The sequence below is a fragment of the Condylura cristata genome, unplaced genomic scaffold, assembly GCF_000260355.1.
Source record: "Condylura cristata isolate star-nosed mole 26May11 unplaced genomic scaffold, ConCri1.0 scaffold00003, whole genome shotgun sequence".
Taxonomy (NCBI): domain Eukaryota; kingdom Metazoa; phylum Chordata; class Mammalia; order Eulipotyphla; family Talpidae; genus Condylura; species Condylura cristata.
The window spans coordinates 69,658,338-69,666,696 of NW_004567104.1; positions in this window are offsets into that span (position 1 = coordinate 69,658,338).

Consider the following 8,359-nt stretch of genomic DNA (forward strand, 5'->3'; position numbering starts at 1 on the left):
AGAGGCTTAGGAGCATCTCGGTGGTAGTTGGTGTGCAAAGTCAGGATATTTATGAATTTGAACAGTCTGGTTAAGGAAGATCTTTCAGTGCAAGGCTTGGGTATTTGAGTACATGTCGTGACATAGATTGGTAGGCAGCACAAGGTAAGGGTTTCAAGGCCAGAGCTTTAGAGAGCCTTTAGGTGTGAACATTTGATAGATCTTTAAGGAAGATGGAATGAACAATAAAGCTATTTACAACTTATGTCTTCCTGGGTCAGTGTTTCCTGGAACAAAGATAATGATCCCGAAGACATCGAAACAGTGAAGTCCTCTGTTTAACAGCAAACTGGGCAGAGCTGATTTCAGTTGTCACCTCTGATACTTTACAAAGAGAATCCCCTCCAGATGACTCGATATCCTGTGAGCTCAGGTGAGGTGTCTCTGTCCAGAAATCCTGTGTATTTCCTTTCTTCAAATGAGGATAGTGTTGGGGGAGGCCTTGTTTGGATTCAGAGGTGGGAGCAGAATGTCTCTAGGCAGATGCAGCATTTGCTGATGTCAGCCCCTGACCACTCAACCACACTCTATTTTTGGTCATCTACCAGAAGTGCCTTCCTTCCAAGAATAAGTGTCCTCTACTCTATGGTATAGTGGAGGGTCCTAAAATAAGGTTCTCGTACTGTCTTGTCTGAAAAACCTCAACATTTAAATTCCTGCCTGATTGCAAGTAGATTTACTATATTCTAGCTATTCATTTGCCTGGAGGAGGCCTGAAATCCATGGTTTTAGGCCTCTGGTTTCTGAATTAGAGGGGATGGGGGAAGGAGCCTTTTGCAGAGGCAAGGATGCATTACTTAATGCTCATTTAAAAAAATGATTTATTTTTATTTATACATACAAGAACTGGAGTATAGGCCAGAGGTGCAGGAGTGTGAGAGGATTCACCAGAGACAGAGCGGGGAAGCAGAACAGACTGATGTACTAAATACACTGCTGAGTGGGGCAGTGGGCAGGACAGGAGAGGTCTGCTTTCTTACATGGGTCAGCTCCCTGACCAGGGAGGGAACTCATATTGGGGTTGGCAGTAGCTTGATAGTGCTGAAACTTAACCCCTTGTGCCACCAGGGAGGCCCACTTATGCTCATTTTCCCCGACTTGTATGCATAGGGGGCTGGCTCCGGAACTCAATTGGTCAGCTCAGGTGGAAAACAAAATAGCGCCAGGCTGGGTAGCTTACACAACAAAGCAAGATTTCTTTCAGTGCTAGAGACTGTGACATCCAAAATCAGGGTGCCAGCGAGGTCACTTTCATACTGAAGCCTCTTATCTTGGCTGGCCAGGGGCTGCCATCCTGCAGGATGTTAGCGCTATGGGCTAGGCGCTCTCTGATCCTGTTGTACCGGAACATGACTCTTCGGTTTCATTTCATCTTAATTTCCTCCTTGTAGACTTTCTCCAAATACTGTTAGTTTCATTGCGCATTAAGAATCAAGCTGTGCTTTTTAGGGGAGAAACAATTCAGTCCATGCTATTCTGTATTCACAGGAGCTTTGTTTTTATTCCTTTCTCTGGTAAACAGATGAGATTTGATTTTAGGCAGCTGTTCCCATATCAGGCTGCCCACTGTCCTGCGTGGACGTTGGGTAACACTGCTGTCATCTCTGGCCCTTTGTTTACCCTGTGAACCCCACAGCAAGAAGAACCATTTAGACATCTTGTCTGGTAAAGAACAGATGGAAACCTGCCTCAGACCTCTGACCTTCCCAGCAGCCAAGAGTCTGAGAACGTGTAGAATGCAAATTCCTCATCCACTTCATTTGCAGACAGTCTGCACTTTCTGAATGGTAGGTAGCTCTGGGGCTAAACATGGAGAGGTCATTCCCTCCACTCTAAAGCAGCAGCGTGTGAGTTAGTTAGGCTCTGGGGGTGCAAGGAGAGGGGATCCACAAGGTGCTGTCACATGGGAAGGGTCTGTTTATAAAAAGGTAGGAAAGCACAACATTATCATAGAGGCAAATGACTCTTCACATTATCTCATCATAAGCTGGGTGTCCCTGACTTGCCATTCTCACAGCTTACCTGATCTCTGTTTCTATGGCTTCAGCTCAGTGCCCTTCTGCTTCTCTTCCTATTTCAGTGGCTGACATGTTTTTCTTCTACATTTTAGCTTTAGCTGGCTTCCTTTGTCTGTCTCTCAGCTGCCCTCTTGAGGCAGGTTCTGAATGCTTTATATTTTAACATCTCAAGAGAGGAGATTTGTTGGTTTAGTTAGTTGATTGCTCTCTAACAAAAATCCCCGCAGGCTGTGCTGAATTCCTCAAGTCAAGGGCACTGCAAGCTGCTCTCTGTGCCTGGTGCATTGCACTCAGTGGTGAGCAGGGATCCAGGATCATCTGAAACCTTGGCATAAGGTGTGTTTTGCAGCCATTTAATTCCAAAATGAGCTGGAGGATGGCCCTCATTTGGAGTTTCAAAATGTCCCAGTCTGCCTGAAGCCAGGCTGTCATTAGTAGCACCTTCAACTGTTTCTGTATCTAGGCAAATAAAAGGAAATGAAATATAGCTAATCACTCCCTGTTTATTCCATTCTGAGAATGAGGTCTCAGAATGCATGAAAGTGATCATTTCCCCTTACTTTAAATGTTTACCTAATTGTTTCAAGTGAATTTGTACCCAGCCATGATTGAGCTGATTAGCTATGAGGACGAGACAGGTGAAATGGAGCAAGACACGATTAAATTCTACTGGCAATGCCTTAATGAAATCTCTTTATCAAGTGGCTTGAAAGGGAAGCTTTTATGAAGGGATGTTGAGAGATTAACACTGTGTTTATCGGTTGCTCTTTTAGTAAAATTAGGAGCTATCATCACAGTTCCGCTGATAGACCCTCCAGTCAGGTTTATATGTGTGATCCTGTGCAGAGACCAGAGAGCCAAAGCTGTGCTTCCCAGCGTCCTTTGCAGTTTTGGTTCTGGAAATAGCTAAATCTCCACTAATTAGATACTTTCTTGTGAGGATTTCAAGAGTAAGAAAACAAAGTCTGTTTTCATGCTGCACCATAATTCAGCCCCCCACAGTCAGGAATCCATTCTCTGGCCTGACAGGTGGTGCAACCCTTATCACTGCTCTGTGGAGTCATGTGTTCTTTATCGCACTCCATCTGGTGGAGTTTCCCGATTCCCTCCTTTTTGGTCCTGCAAATTAAAGTTCCCAAGGAGGCTCAGCTCTTCGACATCTGGGTTTACTCCTAGAAGCCCATCTGTAGAGTTAATGAAGGTTATCGGATCGCTCCCCACCCCCACCCCCTGCCATCCCAACATTAGTGCTATGATGGACTCCTATGGTCTTTCATTCCTGTCTGATGGTGGACACCTGGAAGATGGTGTGTGCAGGTATAGGTGGGCATACCCAATTTTTTTCTGGCGTATTAAGAGTCTACTACAAAATATTTGTAACTTAGATTTTAGTTTGAGACTATTCTTTATCCAATTCTTATTAAAAACATAACTGCAGGCCCTCCCTGGTGGCGCAGCGGGTTAAAGCGCAGCACTGAGAAGCTAGAGCCACTTCCGCATGAGTTCGATTCCCGCCTGCCCCGGAGGAGACCACATGGCGTGGCAGACCTCTCCTGACCCGCCCGCTGCTCCCCTCAGCAGTGTACTTCGTCGATCTGCCTGTTCTGCTCCCCGCTCTGTCTCTGGTGAATCCTCTCACCCTCCGCATCTCTGGCCTGTACCCCAGTTCTGTATGAATAAATAAATAAATCTTTAAAAAAAAAAAAAACATAACTGCAAAAATTTATGTTTGAAGGAAATTTCCCTACATTCTATGTAGTATGTTCTCATTTAGATAACACATTTTGCTCTTGAATTGAGCCCGACTATCAGTGTTCTAGTTCTTTGGGGAATTGGGCTTGGCAAATTGAATGTTGATATTATGGCACTGTCTTATAATAACAAAGGATAGTGGAAGGAACAGCCAAATGTAACAGACTGCTGTCTCTAGTGACTATAGGTCCATTTTTTGTGGATGTCAAACATTTTATTGCAAGATATCCTTTTTTATATGACCTGTAGGAAAACTTTTCAATCTTTGTTTTTATTTTACAGCTTCGATAAATCTTATAACTTCTTGGTTTTTCTTTTAAGCTACTAGAGATTTTGAGACAATGTGTTTTTCATGTCTACCATAGAGCTTTGGTGTGACATTTCTTACCATTGGGTTTTATTATTTTCCTGCTTTTCCTTTTGTTTTACTCCCAGGCTGGTGTCAACTTACAAAAAGAAATGACTGATCTTATTTGCTTGTATAAGTTACATCAACTCCCTTAAGGGATGAGGTAAGGCATAAATACATTTTTTTTAAAGTGCTAGGTTATGGGCATAAGGTGGGTTGGGTTTGATTAAAGGGAATAGAAATCTTAATTAAGAATGTTTATGAAAATGAAGTTGATGGATTTTACTAATTTGGGAAGAGAAATTTAGACTTTTTTCTGAAACTAGAAACATAACCATACTACAAGTAACAAAACACCAAGATATTAAAACAAGCTTGAGACCTTCTTAACTTTACTATATATAGATTCAACTAAAACCAATAAAGGGAACTAAAGGAAGTTTGTAGAATTTTTCTCATTGAGATACATATACTAATTTATTCATATATAATGGTCCCTGATTTCTTTTACATACTTTGTTTATGAGCCACTACTTATTTTTGTGGTTGGATTAGTAGGGATGCTTGAAGGCTCAAATGCTTATCAGCCATCATCATTCTCACTTGTCCTATTCTTAATGTTTCAACTATTTTTGCGACAAGGATTTTCATCAGGGTCAGTCATTAGCCTCAGAGGAATAAGATTTAAAAAGGAGCTTTGTGTCTATTTATGTAAAGGTTGGCTAGAACAGCTACATTTGCACACGGCTGTTTGATTTAGTTGATTTCTGCTCAACAGATATTCACTATTCTGACTGCCAAATCATGTCATTCTGATGAATGACATCAGGGATCCTGAGGGAGAGGGAAGGTAATGACAACCATAACTCCCTTCCAAGAGAGCTCTTTATCTCCTTATAAAACATACTGCCAGAGTATTTTGACAACTTCAAAAAATAAAGTCTAGCAACAATTAGAAATTAACTTTTTGAGATAAATGTTTAAAATATTTAGAAATGAGAGCCTCCTGAGTGGTACAAGGGTTGAAGTTTCAGCACTATGAAGCTACCTGCAGCCACTGCAGCATGAGTTCAATCCCCAGCGAGGGAGGTGACCCACATGGCATAGCAGACCTCTTCTATCTTGCTCACTGCTCCCCTCAATAGTGTATTTCAGTCAGTCCTCCTGTCCTGCTCCCCTCTGTCCCTGGTGAATCCTCTGACTCCCACCACCCCCATACCTCTGGCTTGTACCCCAGTTCTTGTATGCATAAATAAACAAATCTTAATAATATTTAGAAATATTTTTCTGATGTAAGGGATGTATGTTTAAATGTAAGGGAATACATTCAGAAAATGTAATATTATACAGGCACTCATCTCAAGATGACTCTCAAAGTTTGCCCAAAAAAAGTAAAAATGAATAAAAACGTTATCAAGAAATAGGCCTGTCATTCAATTCCATGGAATTTCCCAAATCCATGCACGGTCTTCTCCTTTGATGTGAAAAAATGGCTGTAATTGAGACCTTTTAGGTTGGGAATTGAATGCCTCTCATTCCCATTAACTTTATAGTCTAGTTTCTCACACAGACTGTGGGAATGTAAAATATAAGGAGAGATAAGATGTGAGTGGGAAGCAGTGACAGATAACAGCAGGTCAGACAGGAACCTGACATATCCAAAGGAGTCTTAAAGACTAAAGAGAAGCGTAGTTGGGGCTGTTGAGTAAAGCTCTTGTATATGTCACTGTAGCCAAGTGATCAGCTGTTCTCAATAAACATTAAATAATCCTTGTGCCTGGTTTCAGTTGGTCATTTAATATGTAATTTCAGCTCTACCAAAATTATTAAAATTTCAAAACCACTTTCGGTACTCAACAGGCAAAGCTTCACTTAGGAAAACCCATTTATATAAAAAACTCCTTTCCTCCAACATTGCAACACTGTATTTAAATTAATAGAATATCAGTGATATTCAGGTTCTTTCCCTAAATACAGTGTGTTGCTTAAAGAATTGTTGCGGTGACTTGTATGCCAGCCTTAACGTTCTATCACTCCCTTGAAAGACCACTTGGGTGGTCCAATTCCCTGCTTCTGTGAGGACTTTTAGCCGGTGATTGGGGTAGAATGGGGGCCATTTCTCTATATCCATCTGCCCCCAACACTTTCCCCTAAGATTGTCAATTTTCATCCTGTTTTTGCTGAAAATGGGGCCAGAGGCACTCCCTGGTGGCACAGTGGGTTAGGACACAGCACTGCAGGCTGGGCGCAGCTGCTTCAGTGCGGGTTCAATCCCCACCCCGCAGGTAATCCGCATGGTGCACCAGACCTCTCCCACGCCCGCTGTTCCCCTCAGCAGTGTACTTCATTGATCTGTCTGTTCCGCACCCCACTCTGTCTTTGGTGAGTCCTCTCGCCACCCCTGCACCTCTGGCCTTTACCCCAGTTCTGTATGCATAAATAAAAAAATCTTTAAAAAAAGGGGGGGGCGGAGCCAGAAATGGAGCTTAGAGAATTGGACCTTGGAAGTCTCTTAGCTAACTATTGCTGTTGATAGTCTCTGGGCAGGCTGTGGTAGGTCAGCCGCCTCTGCTAAGGTGCTGATTGAAACTCTGAGACACAGGTTCTTTCCCTTAATACAAAATCAATTTCGAGCCAAGTCATTTAAGACCTTTTGAAAACCGACTCTAAATAGCATGTGATATCCTGAGGAAAAAATAAACCATGATTTAGTAAACGAAATGATCTGCGGAGTAAGGATTGCTTTATATGGTGTTCTCACGGATGATAAAGTGAGGCCAGGGAAGAATCCTTGACACGCCCATGTGAGTTCCAACTCCAAAGGGACTTTCGATATTCATAGCCCAGTGGCTGCTGCCCACCAGAGCCAGGAAGTGGGTGGAGTTTTCTCACCAAGCCAGGGAAGTAGGAAATCCACTACCTGACCAAGTTCTAGGGGAAACTGAGGAATGCTTATGTCATTTTACAGTGACCAAGGCTTTTCGCATAGCTTTGAGGCATTGTTTTGCCCAAGGCCATTGCCATTTCACTGTAGACTATGAAAATCAAGGATGGTGACCAAAGCTGACCTAAGGCTTCAACTTATATTGATGCTAATGATGATAAGAAAGCTAGTTCAGGCCCTCCCTGGTAGCACAGCTGATTAAAGTCCCAGCACTGTGATGCTCTCCACAGCCACTGCAGCACTTCATGAGCTTAATCCTCGGCCAGGGAGGTGACCCTCATGGCATAGCAAACCTCTCCTGACCTACCCACTGCTCCCCTCATCAGTGTTTCCGTAGATGTGCCTGGTCTGCTCCTCTGTCTCTGGTGAATCTTCTCACCCCCCTGAACCTCTAGCCTATACTACAGTTCTTGTGCGTATAAATAAATAAATCTTAAAAAAAAAAAATAACCAAGAAAGCTAGTTCTATAAGCTGTGCCCCAAGATAAGAATTTGACTTTCTGGTGATCAGCAACTAATTCCCACCTTGTCCAGGTCCTGTTCTCACTTCAAAAATCTTGAAATATCTTGCCTCTGAATTTCATAAGAATGATTATTTGGGACGTCACAGTATACATGTCAGACTTGATTGTGTAGCAGTGACGATAACATCACTGCTTCCCAAGGGTTTGCTCTGTCATGTTTTCTGATGAGTCCTTCCTATGTGTTATCTCACTTAGTCTTCATACCACACTGGTGAAAACCCTCTCATGACCTCAAATTGGACTGAAAACAAAGGCCCAGCGTGGTCTGCCCCTGTGGACCCGGTCCTGTCTCCTTCCCACGCAGTCTGCAGTGGCCACACCCACCTTGCGTTTATTCTCAAGTCAGGCCGTTAGTTCTCTGCTCAGGGCTACCCCGCCTGCTAGTCCCTCTGCGGTTCCTCACCGGACTCCTCATGCAGGTGCCAGGTCAGGTTTCCTTGACAACTGTGTAGAAATCCTCCTCTGTCACATCACCCTGTTTTGTCTTCACCTCTGCACCTAATACTCCCCAAAATTTTTTATGTTAATTACACGAAAAGTTCCACCATTTGAAACATCATCTTCCTGAGAAGGGACCAAATGTGTCCTTAAGCTCCCCAGTACTTAGCACCGTGCTTGGTACATGGCAGGTGTTCAATAATTGCATGAACCCTTGTTTTTTCTTTTTTAAGATTTTTTTTTATTTGTTCATACAAAGCTGGGGTACAGGCCAGAGGCTCAGGGGCGGCGAGAG